The sequence below is a fragment of the Chamaea fasciata genome, unplaced genomic scaffold (assembly GCF_029207755.1).
Source record: "Chamaea fasciata isolate MVZ Bird 193981 ecotype frontalis unplaced genomic scaffold, bChaFas1.0.hap1 SCAF_14, whole genome shotgun sequence".
Lineage (NCBI taxonomy): Eukaryota > Metazoa > Chordata > Aves > Passeriformes > Sylviidae > Chamaea > Chamaea fasciata.
This window is the reverse complement of record NW_027094099.1, coordinates 16,465,742-16,491,369: the sequence shown is the minus strand read 5'-3', so window position 1 is coordinate 16,491,369 and position 25,628 is coordinate 16,465,742.

Here is a 25,628-nt window from a genome sequence, read left to right as displayed (position 1 = left end):
CAGCAGGAGGACACTACTTTGTGAGAGGTTCTTTAATCTATCTGTGAAGTTATAACAAGAACCAGTGTTTGGATGCTGAAGTAAAATGACTCAGGCATGTGTTTATCTCAACAAGGGTAAATAAGAGGTGACAAGTTAATGGTAATAGTGATGTTTTTCCCCTTGTCTCCATATCAAGACAAGAAGCTTTTCTGAAAAACACACTTATTCTTTGGTGTTTTCCTGTTAGGGATGGGAGACAGGGGCCCTGTGAATTATACAAGCCTAAGCAGTCATTCTTCTTTCTCTTCTTTTGTAGTCCAGGCTTTCAAGGGAGTAAAACCTGAGCTCACAAAAAAATGTGGAATTTGATGTTGAAGGTATTGAAATACATTTAAAGACTTTAGCCTAAGTAATTAAAGTCCTTTTAAAATACCATTAAGCAAACAGTGTTGTATGAAGTGCCTTCAGATGGCTGAGTTTTAATTTTAGAAATGAAGGGAAAATTATCTGTACATAGGTAGAACAGCAGGGTGAGACCATGAACCAGGATGAGTGTGATGTTAAAGGTGATGTCTGATGTTAAAGGTGATGTCTGATGTTAAAGATGCAGAAGTGAGATCTGCTGAGCACAGTCATGAAAACAAGGCAGGTCTGTTCCTGCATCATCACACTAACTTTTTGGGGCCTTATTAACATGGCAACGAAGGAGTGCTGGGAAACCAGGGCATTGGAGGCATCTACTTCTGTATTGTCAATGTTTTCTCTCTTTATCAGCTTCTAAACACTCTTTAACTGCATAAAACCACTTTTGTAGGTCTCAAATCTGTGAAGGCTCATTGTGCACAGTGCAGGTATTTCATTACCTGGACAGTCATTACATCTTTGCAAACCCCCACCTTTGGTGCTCTGGTGTTCTTGATTTCCCAATTTTGCATGGACTGAACGAGCTGAAGGCAAGACCTCAGGGGTCTGTGTGTGCAAGCACTTGTGATGGAGAGCCGTGTACCTTCCATCTCAAGGGCAAGGGGAAAGAAGGTTGTCTGAGCTGCATTTCAGCATTTCATTACCATGTATTTTTTGCCTGACACTGAATATTGCCATTTTAGGATAGTTGCCTTTTGTTTATATATTCTTTGTTTTTTTCCCAAATCCATCCCTCTTCACAAATAAAACAAACAAGTTTCTTGTGAAGTAGTAGACTAATAAACAGAGCCCTAAAGTCTTTCCTTAAATATCCTTCTTCATTTAAATACGTATTTTAAAGCCTACGGGGGCTAAGACTGTGGTTTACTACTTGAATGATTGAACATGGTGTTTTTGGAGGTAGGAACAACCTGTTGATAGACAACTTGCAAGTGACAGGTTGTAGTCATAGGTGACCCAGGCCAGAAGTGACCAAAACCTGGTGAGGTTTGATATCTGATCTGAAATGACCTGTTTGTCTCAGTGGAAGAGTGAGAAGTTATTCAGATCAGAAAAACCAGCAGTGCAGATGGTACCAGCTGTCAGTCTGTGTTGGCAATCACATTAGAGAGGGCAAGAACCTGAGCAAAGCTTCTCAGGGAGAGGATTGCAGCTATTTTCCCGCTTGTCTGGTGCAGCAGGTAAAAAAGGTAAATCAGTTTTGTGGGGGAAGAAAAGAAGGTTCAAGAATGCTCAGAAGTTATTTACTGCATACTTTAAAAAAAGAAAAAAAAATGTTCAATATAAGAGGGTTTTTTTTCTGGCCTGATTCTCAGTTCCTGTTTTTTCTTCCTGTACACTGGGTCCCTGTTTTGTTTTAACTTTTTTCTTTCTTTCTTTTTTCTTTTTTCTGCTTCATTTTTGCTCTGAACTAAGGAAGGAGAGAGTAAAAGGAGGAAAATTATTTCTGTAGAACAAGGCTTTGTGTGTTTTAACTACTTAGTGCAGCTACAATAGGACAAGGAGATGGTGGAGAGTTTTGTAAACTTTCCCTATGCTCTGAATTAATATGTTCCCTTCTGGAAAATCCTCCTGAGAGGAATCCCATTGCCAGCTTTGTCAGCCTTTGTGGAGAGCATTGAACTGCCTCAGTGTACCTTGACACAAGCCACAGGGACAAGTGAGGGTCAGTTCACAGAAATCAACACATTTGACCTGAAATCTGAAACAGTTGAGGAGCCTCTGGGTGGATTGGAGTGTTGCAAATACAGTGATCATATTCCCCTTCATTCAGAGTCAGTCAAAGCAAATTAGAGTGATTCAGCAGAGGAGAAAAACGTATGGACCAGTCCTTGCTAGGATGAAGGAACGTTATTTCACAACATGATGGAGCTGAAATGATGATGGTATCACCAGCTGGAAACAGCCCAGGTTTTCATATCACTATGACAAGCAGGAAGAGAGATGCCTCAGGTAAGGCAAACAGTGAGTCAGATGTCTCTTCAAATCAGAGAAGGCAGCTCAGGGGATTTTTTGTTAGAGGATTATGGAGGAGCAGCTGAGAGGCATCATCCAGTGTGCAGAGAGATGAGAGCAGCTCTGGGCTGCCAGACTTGACTGAGCTTCCAGGCAGGGTACAGGGGCCAAGAGGAGCCACACGTCACTCCCTGGGTCTTCTATCCCTACCTGCATTTTGCTTTCCACTGCACAAAAGAAATATGAGTACATGAATATTAGAAGCTGTAACACATCCTGGCCAGGAGCCCTCAGTGGCTGAGTGGGGTCTGGAGCCCTGTGAGGTGCTTTGGAGATCACCAGAACGCTTTGATCTCTCCCTGTTTGGCAGGGGGATGATCACAGGCCGTTCACTTCATCTCCCCTTGCTTTGATTTCCATGCCTGTAAAGAGCAGGAAAGGGTTTTCTCTCCTTTTAGAAAATACTTGATCATCTCCTTCCAAAAAGTGTGAAGTAATAAGTACAATATTACAATATCCTGGTTATCCTACAAAGTGTTACACAAAAGTATTTTCTGATTCTTGTTGGCATTGCCTGGGTTAATTCTGAGCTGTCAGTCTATTCCTTAGGAGATGGTCTTTTGCAGACTTCATAATATTGCTGCAGGGAAAGTATTGTGTTTTTGTAAGAGATTATTATTGGCTTGGAAAAAACCAACACGAAATGATTTCTCTGGGTTTTCTAGCAGGAATCCCAGTTATTCTCTTCTGCTGCATTACACAAATATGCAACATGTGATGCTACCCAGCCATGGGAGACAGCAGCCTTATAAATAAATGCAAATGATAAAGACAGGAGATGTTCTGCAGCACTAAAGCTGTGCCTGTAGAGGCATTGGTATTAGTAGGAATTGCTGGTTTTATTTTCGCCTGTATATGAGAGTGACGTTGGAATTTTTAAAGTATCTAAGAGAAAAGGGGAATGATTTTTAGGGAGTTTGTTACCTTTAATAATCATCTGTGGAAATTTGGCTTTGAGTTTTAAACCTGCAGTTTTGGGGGATTGTATTTTTTGTGGGCTAAGGAGAATATTCCCTTTCCTTGGCAGTTGAAGCTTTTCCCTATTTCTTGGTTAAGTCACTGTGCCGAGGCAGACCCCGGTGTGCAGTCAATTATACACTCATGCTGCTTTCAGATTCACTTACCCAGCAATGATGACTGTGAGCAAAATCCATCAGAGAGTTATTATCTCCAAAGCAAAAGCCTCAAATGTTCAGGCATCTAATCTGCCCCTGAAAATCAGTACCTGTTCTCGAAAACACAAGACCTCAAATGACTTATTATTTTGGATGCCTGAAGGCTGGAAACACTTTTGAAATCTTGTCTGTAGCTTAACAACTCAGGGTTGTCTTGGGTCTGTTGGCCAGAATTAGACAGTGCAAGAGGCACAATGTATTACCTGTGGTACAGAAGGTCACCTGGATCATGTTATAATTACATGAACCTCTTCATTGTGTGCTGTGAAACCCACAGTAATGCTAGATAATGGCCTAGGCAGCATGCTAATTGGCTGGGTAAAATGAATGTTTTAAGCAGCGAGTCTCCAGCTATCCCAGTATTTATGACACGCACACAATTAGCGAATGTGCTTCTTCATTCTTCTGGTGATTCTAGCCAGAGTTTTAAATCAGGTCTGATATTTCTTCTAACGCTTTCACAACTTGGGCTATCCAGGCTTGCGTTTCTTCTCTGTGGCCATTTTCCCCCTTGCCTCCAGCATTTTCTTGCTCATGTCACAGTTTAAAAGCAGTTAAATCTAGTCGTGGTGGTCCATAGGGCAGCGCTAAATAGACAGTGTGGCTGCTCTTCTATGGTGAAACATTTGGTGTTCCAAGGGTAACTTCTGTCTCAGGTTACTCTGCGAAAGTGCAAAAATTATAAAGGTCCTGATGAACTAATCAGTTTATCTTTGGTCCTCGTGCAGTATTTTTTAATCACAGGTGATAAGCTCAGAGATGTTTCCTTGTCATAGTTCCCAGGGGTCTTGGAAATTGCTGGGTCATCAAGTTCAGCTGCCATGCAGGAAACTTGTCTGAAAGTTGGAGCTATTCATCCAGGCTTCACTTATTGCCAGTGGAGGGAGAGGGGCAGGGCTGTCTGGAAGCATGTTTGGTTATTTGGGGTGAGTCACCATGGACAGGCTGTCAAGCTGAGCTAAAGAGATATGAATCCCATCTATTGTGGACAAGAGTCAGGACAGTATCTTCACTTGCCTCCACACTCTGCAGGCCAGAATACATCTCCCAGCACCTTTTAACAAAATACTGAGCAACAAGGAGTGTCTCTCCTGTGTGGCAGGAAAGATTCCTGGAGGGACCAAGTTTTCTGTGTCCGGTATTCCTGCAAGGTGGGGGAGTTCTGAAAAGTACATTTTCAGGCAGATCAAGGAGTGGATTGTGCCCATATTTTATAAGAATCCAAATCCTCTCAGCAGTACTTGCCAGACTAACCAGAGAAAAGAACCTGTCTTGAACATCCCCCAAATAATTCAATTTCTCTTGGCGCAATCCCCAAGGAGAAGACTCAGGGGCTTGACTAGTTCTTTTCAGATGGCCACCTTTCAGAACAACTGCTGCTTTGTTACAGCTTATGAAATGGTTGGGAAAAAAATTGGTCCAGAAATATGGCTTCCCTTCTGTGATCCTCCAATGGTGTAACCTTTTAAGGCCAGAGCATCTTAACCTGAGAATATCAGAGAAGATCCTACAAATTAGAAAGATGTACTCTGCAGATAAGTTTTCTTTTTTATCTTTTTTTTTTTTTTTCAAGTGACAGAGCAATTAATATCCTAATGAAATGAAAACTCAGTCATTTATCATCCCCCTTAAAAAGGGGTTGGCCTCTTGGGACACCTTCCTGTGGCCACTGTGGTGAAGGAGGACTCCATGCCTCCTGCATCATCTTTGCACCGGTGCAAATGGCTGTGCAAGTCCAGTCCTACAGCAAAGCCAAAACAAACTGAGCTGAGTCTGTGCCACTTCAGCTCAGGATTTCTTGCTGCTGGGCTGCCCATGCTGACGTGCCTGCCTCCTCCATGTGCCCTCTGGAGCTCTCCTTGGAGCGTGGCAGTCGAAGCAGTGAGCAGGGCTCTGCCCATCCTTCCATGCAGGACTCCACAGCACCTACTGGGACCCGATGACAATCCTTTCAGAAATCAGGACGAGATGGCACAAAACAGGGACATCTGGCAGGTTCAGCAGAATGGATCAACTGCAGATTCCCCTGTTGGTGAACTTGGCCAGCAAGCCATTTCAGCAGATGTTTGTCCTTAGGCATTGAATGCTTTCTGGATGCTTCTTCCCTCTGCCTCCCAGGAGCAAATGCCAGCACAATGGAAATTCACATAAGCTCACTGACCAACATTAGGAACTGTTGACCTGATGATGAGCTTCAGTATGTAAACGGGGTTCCTTGAAAGAAGGGAAGCTAATGCCTCCTCCGGGGAGTTATAATGAAGAAATGCAGAGTGCAAGGAGCATTTGGGTAGTGTTTGTCAGCAGTGGTTAGGTACAGTCCATCTTCCCTGACGCCTGTGATTTGAATGCTGTATTGACTCTGCTCCATATACTTTCAAGCAGGTATATTAAAAATGCAAGAGGAACTGCATTTTGAGGTGGGGGGGGGGGGAGAGAAAAGAAAGAAAATAATTATTGTTACACATTGGAGCGTATTAATGAATACATTAATAATTGATCCACTGTTATGTTTTCCCCTAATAGTCATCAAAATCTGTATAAACCTGCACTACAATACATAACATCTCATTACAACGTTTGCTCAAAAAATCAATGCATATCTAAGTTATTTGTGTCAAAACTCATTTATTTCCACAATAACATGGACTGTCAAACCTTGACATCCTGTTAATAACATCCAGTGCATTTGCATATTATTCAAATATTTCCTTTTATGAAATGGGGGACTTTTACTTACACTGTCCTACTTGCAGTGCTTCGTATATTTGCACATTAGCTCAATTCACACAGTTATAGAAGGGTTACCTGTGGCAACTAATTATACTGCACTTTATGCATATTAATGAGCCTGGTGAGCAGCCGTCCTCTGTTCTCTGTTGAAATGAGGGGGGAAAAAAATAACAGTGTAAGTGGGAGACCTATTACAGGCAAAATGCAGGCGAGTGGAAGACAGATATTTTATAATGTTTTCTCTTTGATGCCCACAGCCTTTTAGAGCAAAGTAACCTGAGTGGGAAAAATACCTCACAGCAGTCCCAGCAGCTTTGAGGTCAGATGTGAAAAATATTACTTTTTTTACTTGATTTCTTTCCTGTTCTTGGTGGTGTTTTTTTTTTTTTTTTTTTTTTTTTTTTTTCCCGTTCTTTTACTTTTCTCTCTCTTCTCTGCTGCTGCCTTCAGTTTCTGGATCGTGTCATTGCAAGGCGCTGAGTGCTGCTCTCACTCAGGGCTGAGAGCAGCACCTCACTCCATCAGCCTTTTGAGGTGTAGCCTAAAGCCACCATCTGCCCTCTGATGAAGCCATCCTGAAAAAGGCCTTTTCACCTGCACAGATGAGAGGGACACGTTTTGTTTGGAAGGAGTGGAGACCCAGCTGGAGGCTGCTTGAGCTATTCCTGTGACCAGGTGTCACAAGGACAATGGGAAGGGTTGGCAGCCTCACTGCAGTTCAGGGAAGGGCCACATTCTGCGCATGCAAATGCACAGGAGAGAGAGATAAAGCAGTTTCCCCGCTGTGAAAATGGGCAATCTGTCAGCCCAGGGGTCTGGCGAAGGGCAAAAACCATGACAGGGTGTGTCTAAGTGTTCCTCAGCTAGAGGCTGGGCCGTGCTGCTTTCCTGGTGTGTTCCTTGAGATCATCTCCACCTCCTTGAAAAAAAAAAAAAAAAAAAAAAGAGAAAAGCTCTGGCATTGTCACAATGGAAGACAGAAAGGGAAGATTTGATTTTATGCAGCAGCAGATGTCTCCTAAGCAGTAATCACAGTGTCAGATAGAAGAACTAATCATATTTCAGTAGCTTGTTCAGATCTCTGATTAAAATTCAGCGATACCATTCCTGGATCCTAAAATGCAACAGTCATCAGAAACAAAAGAGAATGTATCATAATTAATGCAATTAAAAGAGCCCTTTCCTTTCTCTTTTTTTCCTCAGTAAGCTGTGCTGACCTTACCGGAGATTAAAATCACTCTCCTAGGACTGAAACCTGACTCAGTGTGGCAGTAAGAAACGCTAATTCCTTATAGCCATCTCCAGGCTAGGAGTCCATGGGATCTTGTGCACTTGGGAAAATAAATAGTCTTGGTTGCTTGTGGCTTTCAGAAGAGGGGAGGAGGCAGATGGAGCTGTGCATCCCTGATTCTCCGCTGCAGACAGTGCTGTCAGGGTTATGGTTATTTACAGGACTGGCACTTTGCACCCCAATCTGCCCTTCCTAGGACAAGCCAAATCTCCAGATAATGAATTTTTTCACAGTCAGGCGCTGGGCCTCCTGCCATGTAAATCAGCCAGAACTTGCTGACTAATCCTGTCGTGAGCCAGAGCAGGGCCTGTAGTTTGGGTGTTAATGGAGCGCTGTGGACATCCATGGATGGTGCTGGGTATCCCTGGGGCACTTCCCTGGCCATCAGCTGGGCTAGGCAGGATTTGAATCAAGACACAAAGGGTGAGGAGTGAAATCAGACAATGCTATTTTATGCTGATTGTGATTTCAGGTCTGAAAATTAGAGAGTTTTGACAGGGAAAGTATTTCCACTGAGGATTTATTTGGCTTTGGATATGAAGTATCTGTGATGTAAACCAGAATGAAAATTATTTAAACGATACACATTAAAGATTAATATAAAATAAACATTTTATCCCAGCTGAATGTAGGATGATATTTTTTGTAGAAAACCAGCTTTTTCAATTCTGCGACTGAGGACTTGGGGACAGGGTCCAGCAACAAAGAGGATGTTTGATCCTCCTTTCCCTATTTATACCAGCTGGAATGACAATGCCCACTTCATTTAAAGCAGGACTATAAAAATTCCTTTTTACTTTACAGAGGCACTTGAGGACTTCTGTGGACTCTATATGGTTTAATTTAGCATCTTGGGTAGGTGGAAAACTCCATTTGCTTGCTGTTATGAGAGCTTTGCTCTAGTGGTCTCCAGAGTAATTATTTTGTGCTGTATCCCACACCAGCTCTAAGAAAAGGAGTATGAGTGAAAGGCTATTTAAGAGGTACAAGCATTTATTTTTTTCCAGAGCTTCTGAACTCCGAATTGCTGCTATTAGGTGTTAAAAAAAATACTCTGGTACTTCACTAGAAAAGCTGACAACCTGCTGTCTTATTAACATAACTCTAACATGTCTGAGAGATCCAGTGCAGCAGATTGATTATGTTCATGTCTCAGCCTCAGTACTGATGATGATATGCTGGTAAATATATCAATGCATCACCAGCTTCCAGCACAGAGTCTTTCTGTGACATTTTCTGAATGAAGTATGAGAATGAGAAGGGTTTGTGCCTCTCCTCAAACACCGAAGTCGAGCAGGCTGCAGTGTTTGGCAGAAGAGCACCTGGCAGTGATGATTAACTGTGGGGTCTCAGTAGTGTCTGTGTTGTGGGGGTGTCACTCAGACAAGCAACACAATAGGTTCATTCTGCAGATCCCCAGAATTGGAAAATGTCGATTTATGATGAGTGTGATCTTCCTGAAGGGGCAGTAAGTGAATCGTGCCTAAGCCTGGCTTCACTGGTTCTGCTCTGTTCCTGGTGGAGTGGGGCATGACAGGCCAGGAGAGGAAAGAGGGTAATTATTGCCTTGGTGAGGAGCATGGCTACAATCAAAAATACCTGTTTGAGTCTTTTATAGACCTCCTACGTGACTAGACAAGTCATGTAGGTTTTTTGTTTGAACCAAGGTGAAAAATGGGAATAAACAGTGTTTGCTTTCTTCTGTTCTTTACCCACATTGTGTCTGAGAGTAACTGACCTCCCCATGTGCTAAAACAGTGGACTGGATAGGTACAAAAATGGCAGCACTTTGGGACATCCTGCAGAGGCTATTGCCAAAAAGATAACTCAGGAATGAACATTTCAGTTGGCCAAGACTTTATAGAATCACTGAATGGTTTGGGTAGGAAGGGATTGTAGAGATCATTTAGTTCACCTCCCCACCACAGGCAGTGATGCCACCCACTAAATCAGGGTGCTCAGAGCCCCACCCAAGCTGGCCTTGAACACTTCCAGGGATTGGGCATTAATTCCATGGAAATGACAGAGGCCTTGGCTCTGAACTGACGGGTTTGAGGTCCCAAGGGACTTTGTAACCAGGTGCAGGGCAGGAAGTGGCAGGCAGTGGCCTGGAGAGCCCTAGAGCAGGGATCCCATTTCATTTTTTGTTTGTGACCGTTCAAATATTCCACTAAGGCCATCAGTTTTCTGGACACCCGTGCTCAGGAAATGAATCGTGGCTGTTCATGCCAGTTAATCTAAGGCACCCAAATAAATGCCAAATTTGTGAGGCCAGTTTCTTTAGCATCATGATATAACTAAAGTAGAAAGCTCTCCCACTGCACCAGGTTTTTCTTGTTTGTCTTCAGAAACAGAATTTTTCCTCCACTGGCTATCAGAGCACTGGGAGACCAGGCTTTCACCTTTGCATCAGTGCTAGCAGTAAACTCCTCAGAGCTTTTGGGGTGATGGGTAGCTGTGGTTGACCTCATAGCAAATCCTTGGGGCAGGTTCACCCCAAGAGGGAGGCAGTGAAGTAACCAGGCCGTCCTCACCACTGCAGAGAGGCAAAACTCATATGAGATTGAAACATTATTTTATCTTTGAGTTTCTTTTCAAACAGCAGCTAATACATCTCTATGTCAATGACAGTGGGAGAGGAAGTAAACTCCCTGAGAAATGTGGTAATCCAGACAGGAAATTGAAGACAGACTAGAGAGTGGGATCATACCCACCAGGAGTCCACGTGTGGTCTGGTCTAGCAACAGCTCATGTGTCCTTGAAGGAGCTCCCTCTCTGCTTAGGCCTGAGCTGACAAGGACATGTTGGTGCTGCAGACTTGATGACATCCTTGGCTTCTTGAGGAGCCAAGGGCTTCTGCAAACAGCACCACTGCAACACTGACACTTACGGGATTTTATTGCCCTCAGTAGCAATTCTTCCCTAATGTCAAACTGAGCTGCTGTATCTTACAGGAAAGGACCTAAACAATGATGTATTCAGGCTGATGGGACTGGATTAACCCATTAATAAATAGGAGGTGAAGAGAGCAATCTTGTTGAACGTAATGTATGCTAATGATGTGACCTGGCTAATGGAGCCCTTTTCTATATTCTGTCATTGCGCACATCAATTATGCAGCCTCAATTATCATCCTGTTTTTGTATCATGTGGCTGAGAAATGAGACTTAATAGAGATGTTTCACCCAGTAAAATGCCTGATTAGGTTATGAAAGCAGAAACTCAAGGAAGAGAAGGGAAAAAAAAAATCTTTGTTACATTATATCCTGATTTAATTAGCCAAAAGATATTATTCTTTGTAAGGGCTTTGAAGTTGTAGAAATATTGCTGCAGGCTCAGCAGCAGAGAAGACTAACTGCCTAATACCTACAGCAAATACCCTGACATAGCACTGGCAGGCAGACAGATCTTAGCTAAACACTGCAAATCAGGCCAAGATCTCTATGTGGCTGAGATTCCCAAAAGAATGGCAAAAGGAAGAGAGGGAATTCTGAGAGCCAGAGCTCCAGTTACATCTGGGAGGGGAATGACACCAAGCCCACGTTACTGGGTGACATCTTGGTGCATGTGGTGCATTTCAGGGTGTGTGTGGCTTTTGGTAGCAGTTCTCAGATAAATGTTCCCTTCTCTTCACTGGGTGATCCTGTCCCTTGCTCTTATTCTTTTTTTTTTAGATGTGGGTTACACTTTCTCTAAGTTTTACTGTTTGTGTTCCTACTGCAAGCCTGGTAATGGAAATTCAAAAGGTTCATTGAAATCTGTCAGGTTCCTCCGTGTTGCCTCAGGATGGTTTCAGGTATTTCTTGTGTTTCTGACATGGCTCAAAGGATAGTCAGCCCTGCAGGACAGGAGAGGGCCTTGCAGACAACCCAATGTGTGCTGAGAAGTTGTCAGAGGGGAAAAAAAAGGGAAACTCTCACACTTTTTTTGCAGTAGCTGAATCCATGCAGGAAGCTGTGACCCTTGGGTTGTGCTGGCAAGACAAAACCTGTAGCTTTTGACAAGGTAAGAAAAAAACGTAGTGGAGAAGGACCTAAGGAGTGTGATGAAGGTGACTGAGTTAAGTGATCTCTGGAGTCCTTAAGGCAGACTCAGACTCCATTGCTTTCAGCAGCGTGGTGCCTTTGCATCAGGGAGAGATCTGTCCCTTTCCGACCTGTCTGAGGACACCTCTGAGTTTTCATCCATGATGGCAGGAGCACGATTATAAACCCCATGTTTGATTTTATTTGAGACGTAACCAGCCAGCTAGATCCCTGATAAAAATCACAGGTCTGATTCACACAGGTTTTGACTGAAGTGCAGTGGCACAGAAAGCTGGTGCAAAGCCAGGGTGAATCAGGTCCTTGGCGTGTGTGAGTTGTTAGTTCTTTCCTTCCCTCAGGGTCTGGCCTGCCACGGCAAGGAATGATGTAACGCTCATTCAGAACATGATTGGAATGACAAAACGCTCAGGGTACAACATTTACTCATCTGTCCTTGGCCAGTCCATCTTCTAATGTCAGTAAATAATTTGGGAGACTTGGGGGAAATGAACACCCGGGCCCCAAGTTCCAGCTGTAGCTGTGCCTCCACTTTTGGGTGTGTGGCCAGAGAAGCGTGTTCATGGCCTGACTCCAAGAGCTGAGTTTGCACCTGAAACTGCTCTTCTTCACTGTGATGTTGCTTCTAAAAATGCTTGATATTGACCCCAGCTTTGAAAGGCTGCCTCTGCAGCAGCCAAATAAAATAGTGACAATACTGTGACTTGCTAACTTGGAGCAGCATCTTGTCACAAGCTGTGCTGTGTCACAGGTGCCAGCAGCTACAGAGCTCAGCATTAAATTTCCTTTTATCATATGCTTTGTGGATGGTTTAGCCATCTTCTGATGCCCTGCTCATCCCCAGTGCTGTGCATCTAATGTGGTCTAATGTGCACAAGAGGCAGCCCCAGCGAGCAGGAGTCGAGTACATTACGTGGTTGAAATTGGTCAGGTCACTTGCTGTCTGTCTAAGGAATGGTGTTTAAAGATTAGGGATTATGGAAAAATGAATTTCATTGATTTTTCTTTTTTTTTAATGTACCTTTGAACATCTCCAGCACTGGTGAGCTAACTTTGTGCAGAAAAGAGATGGCTGAACCTAAAGAGGCCATAATAATTTCAAATTTCAAAACAAAATAAAAAATATCAAGGTTTTTGCATAAAGGAAGTTCTTGTTAGGAGCAGTGAGGTGGATTAATTTTTTTCTCCTACAGATTTTTTGAGTGATGACATTTAAATAGTAGAAATTGGTCTGTTTTAATTTCCATACCCCCCTTCTTGCCCACATACACTCCTCACAAGCTTTATGCAAACTTCAGTTTAAATCTGAGTGCCTCTGTGGACAGGAATGGGGTTGTGCTTTTGAAGTGTGTGCTTCATTATTGCTTTGTGTACCTTCCTGTTAACTTCTACGCAGCATCCAGCTTATCCTTGCTTGATCCTTCCTGCATCTCAAATGCAACACAAACTGCTTGGCTGCTTGTGTTTCCTGACCTCCTTTTCATTTCTGCACAATGTCCATGTGATCTATCATAGCTTTGAAAATTCAACTGTAGGGTAGAGATTTCTTTGCCAGAATTGATCCTTCTCTTTTCCTCAGAAACCATCAGATAAAGGGATACTTGTGACAAATAACCATTAGAAAGATCACCACATTAGAAATCTTGTGCTTTGTGCTGTGCTAGCTCTGTGTAGTTTGGATGGGTCCTCAGTTACTTGTCTTTCACCTTTGGGGTAATTATTTGCTTGTGAGTGACCAAGATTCTTGATCCCATTTTGACCTGCAGAACTTGTGATAAGGAAAGATTTGCCTTCAGGCTTTAGTCCACAAAAGCCTGAGATTCCTTTTTTCCCCCACCGCATTATATTCCTTGCAGAAGCTGTGTGAGATGAGGAGCTTGTTATAGCTTTAGGGTCATCACCGAATGACTTTATCCAGTGGCTTTTCAGTGCTTCCACAAGGGGATTAATATCATCCCTATTGTAATAATCTTGTATACATTGTTTTAATTTCTGTATCCTTTTCATCTAGCTGCTGAGCGAAGAATGTTTTACAACTCTTAATGTACTTAGCCTTGAAGCTTCGGAGTTAGAGGAAACTTCATTATGCCCAGGGCAGGGGTGGGAGAACTGAAGAGCAGAGAAAGGAAAATGTTTGCTAATTCTCACTCTGTGAGTGACTCAGTGATGACTAAAGTCAGGAGTAATATGGCTTCAAGCAGTTCTTTCTTGCAGTGTTTTGCTGTGTGATCATATAGTTTTTGTTTCACTAAGAATTGTTCAGTGCCTCTTAGCTGGAAGAGGTTGGGTTTTGCTTAACTTGGACAATTTGGAGTGTTCTGATAAAAATGAAAATATACCAAATATTTAGAAGGAAACCAAAATGTTGGGATTCTTAACTGAAGTTCGGAAGAGCTGCAATCCAAGCACAGTGTTCTCCCATTCCCTTCCCTGTGGGGACCTGCTGCAATAACACACTGCAGTGAGAAATTCCCAATTCTGAGGTGATCATTAAAGCTGTGTGTTCACCAGACTATGTCACTCACAGGCAGAGCCCAAACAAAACTGCCCTAAGTATCACCATCAGTGCTTTGCCACAGTGCTGGCTCTGTCAGGAGGGGAGTGAATTTAAAATTCAGCCCATGCACCTTCCATTCTAGAGAGCTTTGTGGGTTGCACAAGAAAGGTTATTGATAGTTTATCCAAATGTTTTTTGACAGACTCTTTCACACATCCCTCCTAGGTGGCACAGCACGCAGGGCTGCCTTTTATCACTGTTGGTTGGATGTTACCCAAGGTGGCTGTTCTGCCCTTGTTCATCACAAAATGATCCATAAAGCAAATTGGGATATCTAAATGCACCAGGCTGTTCACAGATCCCACAGCAATTATTTTGGAGTGTTGCATGTAGAAATGTTTGCCAGAGGTGGAAAGCAAATTGTACAAAATCTGCTCTTTGCAAGTCGTGGCTGTCTCAGTCCACTCTCACTTGCTCAAGAAGAATGCTTTTGCCAAGGCATCCAGCACTAAGCAGAAGACATTTTGGAGCTGAAAATGTTGAGTGCAGCCCATCATGGATAGTCCAAATTGGACTAGAGGACAAAATAATCTCTTTCAGCCTTGCTGTTTGCACATTCGCCAGCCTTTTGCTGCCAACACAAGGGCTGCTGGGCTGGAGCCCCTTTGGCCACTGGTTATCATTCAGTGGTGGGGATATGCTGAGCCCCCTGTCATGGACTGATGATTCAGGGCTTGCGTATTGAGCTGACATCTTCTTTTTCCTTCTTATACTGTGGAATTATCCCAATGACCAGCCAGCTTCCTGCAGACCACAGCCAAGAAATACTTGTCCCATGTGAGATCTACAGGTTGCAGTCTGGGAACTGGGGATTAGGACTCTGAATGCCAACTCAGATGGATATGTGTGCATACAGTGTGTGCTCAGATATGTTTACAGTGCCTGTCTCTGTGGGGATGGATGTTTTTGTGCATATATTGCATGTGGAGATGGTTATTTGGTACGTCACCCCGAGTAATGTGGGTGATGATGATCTCTGTGTCTGTGGGCACAGTGAATGCTCTCTCATTGTGCCTGTCTGTGTAAAATCTGGACCTCTGCTTCCCAGCATGACACTACCAGCTCATTCCTTTGCTGAACTGGCTGATCTGATTAGAGGTGGCTTAAAAAAGGAAAGTGAAGTGAACAGGTGGCAGGCATAAATACACAGCTGTGCATTATTGCTGATTTTATTGCTACTTTATAACGCTGTCCACCGTTATTTTACAACAATTTTCTCTGTTGGAAGACATTGCTGTAAATCTCACTGTAAAATGGCCCTAAAATATGCAATGAATTCTATTGAGCAAAATGGAGAAACTTAGAGAATCACTCTTTCCTGATGAAAAGAGAGACAGGGAGAGAGATGCAGCTGGGGGAACAGCAGAAAACCATGGGGAAAGAATTAGGGGACCAAAAGACTTGTTACATAAGGAGGTTAAATCCCCTGGTGTGGTGCTGTAAGAGCACCGTGGATAAAGCAATGGCTTGTCAGACCCACTAGATGGAGATGGAAAGAAGCATTTTCTCCACGATATTCCTGTGGCTGCCTGCTTCTGCTTTGCTGGCATATTCAATGGCTTTTACTTACAGTGTCTTAAGCCTGTCCTTAAAGCAATTACAAGATTTCTCCAGAGTCATATTTGGCATGTGCAGGCTATATCCAGGCTTTTAGCACTGGCTAATTTGCCTGGCCTAATTTTGTATATGTTCCCATTTATATTCATGGTCAGTATCTATTGTAGTTACAGGCTTTTTCATATAAAAGGCACCTCATTCTTTTCTTAATTTTATTGAGAATTAATACAGCTTCTTGCATGTCAGCAGGATGAGGCTAGAGAATTAGAAATATTTTTCCTTCTGAAAATCAATATCTCATCAGCTCTATCAATCATTAACTCTGCTGACTTTTTTTTTTTTCCTTTAATGCCTACAATGTCTTTTGGTGTTGAGTCCTCTGCCTTTGACTGAAATATAGAATCCCTTCACCTTTGAGAAGTCCAGTACCAATGCTTGCCCCTAAGTCCGGTGGAAACCTTACAAATGCCCTGCCATGAAAAATGTCAGAGTCTTTGAAATGTTTTTCTTGGTGACACATTCACCTGCTTCTTCTGAAAATCGATATTTATCACAAAATGAAGCCAAAAGTTTAGAAATGTCTCAAACCCAAAAATATTGGGATTGAGCAAAAAACAACCATAACTTCTGGAACATAATATCGGTGAGATAAAAGGCCATGGGATGCCCAGGGATGGTCTGTGCCACATGGCTCCACTATGGTCACACCTGGAGGCTCTCAGCTCCTACGTGCTCCTGCCTTTTCAGATCCTCAGCCTTCCGGCAGAGGTCCTTAAAGCTCAGCTTTGCTTGCAAAGCCTGAAGAGAACAAGATTCCCATACAGTAGTGCTGTCGAAATCCATGCCCACAGACCCACTGTGATGTGTTGGAAATTTACAGGAAATTTCAGCCAAGGAGGATCTTCCACTGACATGGTGTGTTGCCTGAAAATTTCTGACCAATTGCTTTGGATGAGAGTTTAATGAATACTAGAAAGTCATGAAGCATCTTCTGTGTTGGGAGCTGACTGTCCTCATCATGCTCTGGAGCTGGAACAGCATTTTCTGTGTTTTCTGAGAATTTCTTTATTGAGGTTTAGCTGACAGAACTCCCTGTGTGAACAGGGCAGGCTGTACCCACAGCTCAGCACCTGAGGCCACCTACTGATGGATGGAGAAACACAGAGCTGCTGCAGTTCGTTTGTCCTTGGCTCCATGACCATCTCTTGAGCACTGGGCTGGCTCACAGTCTGCTTCAGCTGGGCCATAACCTGGATTCCTGCACCGTGCCTGCTCTGTTGCTTGTGAACAGTCTGGTAGTTGAGCAGAAGAAAGCATGTTTGAACATGGCCACGAGTATTACACAGCTCATGCAATAGCACCTCACAGGGCTGTGCTGGAGCCACTGAGGTTGTGAATCTCCATGCACTGTTGGCACCTGAAATATTTGCTCCAACCTCTTGCAACCCCCAAAGGACTGGCAGCTCCAGAGCAGCACTTCTTCTTTTGTTCTTTGCTTTTCTTTCCCCCCAGTTGTCTCTCACTGTGTGGGGCAGAGATGTGTGCTCAGGTTTCTGCACCCTCCGTCTGGGACTGTGTGTCCCAGGACTTGACGTGCTCCACACCTGCAGCTCCCAGGCTTTGCAGGGCAGAACCTAAGACACTTGCTAAGCTGTTTATTTAGTGTTGCTGTCACTGTTCACTCTTCAGAGGAGTGAGATCAGGACCACTACAGCAGACCCTTCTCTCTCCACAGCCACCTCCATGAATCACTTTGGAGCCCGTCAAATGTCAGCAGTGTGAATGGGAGTTGTAATATTTGGGGCTGCTCTTACAGAGGAGCTTTCCCACCTACAGGCTTTGGCTCCCATACAGGGTTTGTGAGATTTTTTAGGAGGTGATGATATACAGGATGCCAGAGTAAATGCTCTAATGATCTGCTGTGGGCTTTAGTGCTTGAACTCCACAAGGGAGAGAAGCAGTGTAAGTCTCACTGTTCTAGCAGGGACTTTTATCACCCTTGGGTGGGGGTTTTACCCTGCCCAAGATCAGGAAACACCCATGAAGAAGAAAAAAAAGAAGACAACACCCATGAATAATGGGTTTTAATTAGGTGGAGTTGCCTGTAGGCTTGGATTGATGCTGAGCTGTGGGGAAGGCAGGTGCCACTCCTGAGTGACCAGCACTTTGTCACACTGTCTCATTGGCTACAGCTCCAGGCTATTGTCCTGGTCACTTGTCCCTAAAACTGCCTCGGGAGGCTCTCTGCAGTTAGCAATCTGTTTTAATCCCCAGAGAGATTATTTACTCTCATACTTCAGCTCTTGCAGCTGAGCCTGTGCCTGGCCTCCATTCCAGAGCTGCCCAAGGGCTCTGTGTAACAGCTGCCTCGTTGGAGGTGAATTTTCAGCTGTGCCAGAAGAGACTTGCAAAGAAGTTTGTGTTGTACTTAGTTGTGCTGCTTGGTTCCAGCAGTGTTATTTGTCCCACAAGACCACAAATGCAAAAATCACTTACAAATGTATAAAAGCCCCCAAACCACTAAGCACCAGGTAGAAACACTCTTTTACAAGCCACTGATTGCTCCAAGGGTCTCTCTGGTATTGAAAACCCACTATTTGTAGGCCTGTTGTAACCAAATTCACAAACTACATCTCTCAGGTGGCAAACGGGAGTTTGTTTCCAGATCTAAGTGTTGTCACCAAGTGTATGTTAGAGTAGTGGAAAATAGGTATTTATTTAAAGGGGGATTACACTTTCCAACTCAGAAATATGTAGTGTTTTTCAAACTGATTGCAGCTCTGTTTCTTCCTCAGGAGAGGACAAGTGTGTTTTCTGGCTATAAGCTGAAGTGGAAGGAAATTGCAGTAAGGGTTTTTTGATGGCATTGGAATGATATCTTTAGAAAGCCCCCAGACTGGTGGCAAGTGTGTCCTTGCAAGGGATGATCAGGGCTCAGTAGCTCCTGCTTTCCCACTGGAACCTCAGCCCACTCTCTGGCTTGGGGGACAAGCCAGGGGCTCTACACACCAGCTGTTTTTTCTGTGATAGGTGTGGGTACTTATAATTACAGAAATTAGGTTTGCAGAACAGGTGCAGGGTTGCAAAAGTGGATTGCTCAGTTTATTCTATCCGTGTGAAGTCATCTACCGAGTACAAATCTAATCCTTCTGAGCTCCAGATTCTTGTGAACTAATATTTTATGCCTTTTATTCTCTAGTAGAAATGACTCCTCACTGTGATAATTCTTGCCCCCATGGTGAAGCTGTGCTCCCGCTTCCCAGCACACCAAAGCAGTGTGGGGGGACAGGGAAAGGGATGATCAGGCAGGATTAGGATGACGAGTTGCCATATGATGAGAGCAGACCAGAAAATTTCTGCTGTTTTTAAATAAGTGGAAGTACTCCAATGGAAAGAGTTTGAGATGGCTGGTGTTCTGTACAGGAGGAAGTTGGAGAGTGGAAAATATCTTATTGGGGGCATGGAGAGAAGGGGAATAATCTGTCCTCTGTGAGAAAGTGACAGGGGAATCGTGTTCTTTGGCCTCTGCCAAAGGAAAGGCTTTGAAATGGAAATCTGCAGATCAGGCTGACCTCCCAAAGTGGCACAAGCAAACAGCATTTTGGTCCCTTTCGTATGTGGTGGCAGCTTTCTGTGCTGGGGGAGCACAACCCTGGCCATCTCCAGCACCCCTGCGCATGACAGACATGGGTAACGTGTTTATTGAAGGATCTGTCTTTTGCATGTTGTACACCCATGTATCTATTTCAGGGTAGAGCAGCTTCATTTAAACTGCCTGTGAAGATTAAATTATATTATTCTCCTAACATGACAAGAGGGTGACAGGCTCCTGTTTCACTGCAGAGTGGTACACAGCCAAGCGGAACTGGGAACATGTTCCTGCTCCCGGCCGGGGAGGAGCGAATCGATCCGAGAGCCCCGCAGAGCACGAGAAGGATGAGAAAGCAGGGATTAATTTCAACAGCCTGATGTAAAACATGAGCATCCCCTCCTTGAGCTAAATCACAGGGAGGGGTTCTGGGCCTGTCAGGTGTCACAGCGCAGGCAGAGCAGGGGACTCTGTGGTGCTGAGGGGGGTGGAAGAGCGGCAGAGGAACAGATTTGGGTTTTTTAATCTTTGTTTTGTTGTCAGATTCTGGTCTCACAACAAATAGATGCAACTCTGCACAAATAATCCATCTTATGTTGCAGATCCCTTGTTTGAGGACTAGCTGAAGGAACTAGCAGAATTTTGCTTCTCCCTGTCTTTTGGCATACTTGCATTGCTAAATTTTGATTTAAATTTTGATTAAAGTCTTGCAATGATAATCTCTGTGCTCCCTTTTCTATTTAGCAAACCATCATTTCCCTACCTTACAAGAACGTTTGCAATTAAAGACTGTGAGATGCACACGTTTGGGGATAATTCATACAGGTGACTTAGACACATCTTTCAAATCCCTCCAGAAATGGTCATTCCGACACTGCCCTGGGCAGCCTGTTTCAATGCTTGACAACCCTTTTGGTGAAGAAACTTTTCCTAATATCCGATGTGAACCTTCCCTGGCACAACTTGAGGCCACTTCTTCCATCCCTCTTTACTTGGGAGAAGAGGCCAAATCCCATCTAGCTACAATCTTCCTTCAGGGAGTTGTAGAGGGTGGCAAGGTCTCCCCTGAGCCTCTTTTTCTCAAGTCTGAACAAACCCTTCCCCATTTCTGTTGCTCTTCCCTGGACACCCTCCAGCACCCCAAAGCCTTTCTTGCAATGAGGGCCCCAAAACTGAGCACAGGATTCCTGGGCTGTTTCCTCTCTGCTGTGCTGTATTTTCAGGTATCTGCTAAGTTAGTAAGAAGTCTTCAGCTCCTCCTGTTTTCTGCCCACACTGCCTGCACTGGGCTGATTGATCTCATCATCTTCAACTGGGCGATTGATCTCACCACCTTTTTGGGGGGAGAAATCTTTAGCTCCTCTGTGACCATTCTCAGGCAGGTCTGTGATTTCTAACACATCAATAACCCTTGTGTCTTTGCTGCCAGTGTTACCAAAGCTCTGGGAGAAAATTCATATTTGGCTTGAAAATCTGTCTGTTCTCCTCAGCTTTGGCAGGACCTTTAAGCCTTTCAGGCTTTACTCTAGCAACATAACAAAGTCTTTCCAGTGCAAGTTTTCACATGTGCTGAGGAAATATTTCTTCTGCTCTGAAGAAACTGTGGAGCCGTGCTGATGGCATAAGCTCCTGAAGGCATCCATGCAGTGGGAAAATCAGGCCCTAAGTTATCTCTGACAGTAAATCCTACAGATTCTCGTGGCTTATATCAGAGATTCTGTAGACTTTCTTATATCCCCTGTTGCTTACTGCTTACAGTTCTTTAAGGAACAGGAACACCAATGGCTGGCTCATATACAGTCACTTTGATGTTGGAATAAGCTCTTGCTCAACACTGAAGGGACCCAGTTGCTCTGGGATGCTCTCTCAGTTAGATGTTTGATTTGCTTTCAGGAGGAGGAGGAAGAGGGGGATTTTTCCTTGCTGCTTCTTTCACAACCAGCTTTAAACAGCTTCTTGGGAACAGCAGCCCGCTGCATGCTTCCTCACAGGTGAACACATCAGGGTTTGACTGGGGCAACGACTGCAAGCCTGCAGAGCTCGGAGCGTGAAGTGTTTAGGAACAATGAGACCTCTATTTGTATTTTCTTACTCAAGGTCACTTCATGACATCAGGGGAATTCTCCTTTAAAACCTGACATCTCAACATTGCTCAGCCACTGCTGGCTTGACCAAGTAGCTATCATGGGTACGTGTGAAAGCCAGTTTGTTTTGGGAGGTTGAATTCCTAAATACTCAAATCATACACCCAAGTGCTTACACAAAGTATCAATTATGCTTAGTCCACTACCAAGATTTATGTGTGTGCATTGTGCTAAAGGCAGGGAGAGCAAACTCTGCCACCAGAGCTGCTCCCTGACAGCGGCGACGCGCGCTCGGGGTCAGGTACTGGGGATTCGTCACAAAGGCTTGACAAGTTTAACAATACATCAGGTAGATTTACTCTCACTCTGAGCTTAATGTTCCTCATTCTCTTATGTTCTAGAAATGCTCTGCTCCTCTGGTGAGGCCTGGAGGCTGGGAAGCTGCCTTGGAGGTGTAATGGGACTCACTCATGGCCATCATCGAGTTGAAAATTGTTCCTTTGAATATTGTCTGTGGCCTTTAAGATTCAGGCTGCAAGACTCTAATGCTGCCAAGGTGTTTTTCTTGGCAGAGAAAAATCTCCCTCTTGATATTCAGCAGTTTCTTTATGGGGTTGTTTGGTCTCTAGACATGAGATAATCCTGGCAATTTTGATCACTTGAAGAGAATGAGTAATGCGTGGTGCTGAGTACAGTGTGTCACTCTTCACATCACTGATTATGCTTTATTTTCTATTATGTTGAATGGAGTGATTCTATTATGGACGATCATTTTCTCTTTTTACTGCGGTTTATTTCAAGGATTCCTGCTGGAGCCCTATCTACAGAACATTTCTAGATTACAATTGACTATCTAAGACTGTTTCAGGAATACTTAATGGGCCAACTCAAATTAGCCAATCTGAAGAAGTGAATTTCGGCCTTGAGAGCTCTCGGAACATGTGCCACTCTGCAAGGAAAAGGAAAAGACTGTCTGCTGTCAGAGTTTCAGTAGGTGTCAGTGTGGATTTTAAGCTGGATGCTCAGCCTATTTAAGTTCCTTTCTTTGTGATTTTACCATGGTCCTGTTCTGTTATCAGCCCTTGGTTCAGTTTAACCTCCCATTTCCACACCCTGATTAGAGATTGCTGCTGATAGGTGATCACTAACTTAGGTAACAGAGCCAGGACTCAGAGGGTGAGTGGTCATAAGTCTCCACAAACCCATGACCCAAATATCCTGCTGGTGTAGCTGGGGGCTGTAAGAGACACACATCTGGGTGAGGCACAGGCTTCACATCCATCCTGGTGTGGCCTTCAAGGTCCTTATCTGGCAGGAATTGCCAAGCCTGCATGGGAAGATCAAAAGACCTTGTCTCATTCAGCTCATCAGCATTTGGGCCTGACTCTGGCTGCTGTCAGGAGCACATCAAAGGTAAACATGAGAACAAATAGGCAAATAATGCCCAAGAAGAGGGATGGGCTGCCAGCAAGAAGCCATCTAATCCTCCAGGAATGATACTCCGAAAGAGCCTTCAGAGAGGACCTTGGGATGGGTTAGAGCAAACACTGAGCAAAGGAGAAGGCAGCAAGTGGTCAGTTTAAGGCAGATCATTCCTGATTTTGGGCAGTGTTTCAGCACGTTTTCCCTTTGATCATAATTAAAATACTAAGGAAGTAATTTTGTTTTCCTTCTGCACGGTTTTATTTTTTTTCATCCGCTTTATGAGACATAATTGTTTGTGTGTTTATAATTCACAGTTGAAAGTACACTGAGCACTCAGGGTCTAGGAGAGAAAAATATCAAAGCCTTTCTCAGCTATTTTTTGGGTGGCCTTATTTGAGTGGCATTTATCAAGTAGAGAGAGCACCAGAAGATTGATATCCATTCTGGAGCAATGCAGAAGTCTTCAAGAAAATAAGACAACAAGTTCAGAAAGTGAGGTGCATCCTGGCCAGGGCTCTTAATATTAAGTTTCTGAGCCCTGCAGAAGAGTGTGGGTTGGGCGGGGGGACCAACAAGGTCAACCTGACAGCTGCCCACCACGAGAGTGAGTCCAACCCACAGCCTGGGGATGTGCTTCCCTCTCCCCTCTGCTGCCCAGAGCTGTTGTGCCTGTAAGTGGTGCCTTTTGCTCCAGAGATGGTGGATTTCAGGGCTGGCTTTGGCACTGGATCCCCTCTTTGGGGAAGAGCATAACTAGCTGTTACAGTAATGGTGTGAAGTAAAGCTGGTTTGTTTGTTTGTTTGCTTGTTTAAATGAAGAAGGATTTAAGTGCATGCTTAAGTGGTTTCCTGGTGGAGGATCCAAATTACAACTTTGTGATGGTAATTAAGAAGCCATTAGCAACAGAAAATTAAAAAGAGAAAGGTTAGCCCGTATTTTGTAGCAGCCAAAAGAAGAATGTGAGGGCCTCTCTTGCTCTTAAAATATTCCAGTGCTTTCCCCGGTCACGCTCTCTCTTGGAAACAGCACTTCACAGAGAGGCCTCAATGTGTGCACCTGTAAAATCTCTGGTGTGTTTGATGTTGGCACTTCTCTGAAGATGTGTTCTTCCAACACAAGCCTGAGTCAGTAACAGACAGCTCAGAGGAAATGCTGGGCTCCAGGAACAAACAGTGCTTTCGTCTCCTCTTTGAGGGCTTTGGATGGCAAAAAGGAGTGTAACCTGGCTGTTCAGTGTGTTTCTGTGCCGTGTTCAAAAGGCTGATGTGGAGGAGACCAGGAGTTGTAATCGGTATTGAGTTAATTCCTGCCTTCATCCTCGATGCCTTGCAAACTTCAAAGCAGCAAAGCTCCTCTCTTTACACCTACAAGCATCATTTCCAGAGCTGAGCAGGGTAATTTTCACATGCAAATTCAAGAGGCGAGCTGGCCTTATCTGAGAAGGTGGACACACAGCTTAATGGGACAACAGCACCTCCTTGTCTTCCCAGAAGGGGAGCAAGGCAGCGGAAATAAGATTCCTTTTTGCTGTTGTTTTAGGGGAAAATGCCACCTTGTGCTTTGTTTTTATGCTTTGAATTGTGTTGAACGCTGGAAAAACAGAACACAGTTTGCCATCTAGAGCTTTGTATTACATTTTTTATGAGTCATTGGAAGCATAATGCAGGAATCAAAGACTTGGCAAAGATACAGGTCAGCTTTACAACTCCCCTCCTTCTCAGGCATTTGAAATACTCAGATTTGTGGACATTAATCTTAACATTATTTATGTAGTGGGAAAACAGGGAGCAAATTTATGGTATGTACAGTCCTCATTGTTGGGTTTTTTGTCATATTCTCTTTGGGACGGTAATTTCCGTCATTTGTTATTTCAAAAGCTGCCTCCTTGGTCTTGAATTTTGGTGGTGGTTTTGGTTGATTTTTTTTTTTTTTTTTTTTTTTTTTTTTTTTTTTTTTTTTTTTTTCATTGAGTGTAACAGCAGAAGTATTGGGAGTTTATTCAAACCAGGGAGAAGTGAGTGTCAGGGGACCAGGCAGGACAATAACTGATGTGATGATTTAGGCAGATCACTTTGCCACTGCTGTTAAGACATCTAAGAAATCGACCTCTGGGCTTGAGTTGCTCAGCTTCTAAAAACAGCTTGTGGGGGGTTTTTTTTTAGCATTTCCACAAAGCCTGCTGGGATTTTTCAGCGCAGATGTGTGACCCTCATGCTTCCTTTTCTTGACTGTCTCTAGCTGTGCTGTCTGTTGGTGGCACATTGAGCAGGTTAAATGTGGCCTCAGGTGTCCATTGACCCTGCAGCACAAACCTGGGTGCAGGATGCTGTGTATAAACATACAAGCGGCTAAAGCTCACAAGCGCTTGGACAGTTTCATTTTCACTGCAGAGATTTGCATCATCAGTTTCCTGTGTGGGTTGTCAGGAGCGTGTGCTCAGGAAAACACCCCAGTGCAGGATGTTTTTTGGGTGAGGGCAGCATTTTTCACTGAGTTGACCATTTCTGAGGCTCACTGTCCTCAGACAGGGTGCAGGGAGTGTGTGGTGTTCTCTGAGCCAGGCACACAGGCCAGGGTGGGTTGGCTGCCACCTCCCTGCACCCCCCATGTCTCACCCAGCTGTCTGTGAGAGGCACCACTGATGACCTCTGCAGAAACTGAGGACTTAATTGTTAATTGCTATGAACTCTAAGTCTGATTAAAATCAGCCGTTATTAAATTAAATAAGCTCCATCTGTCAATAGAGTGTGTGCCC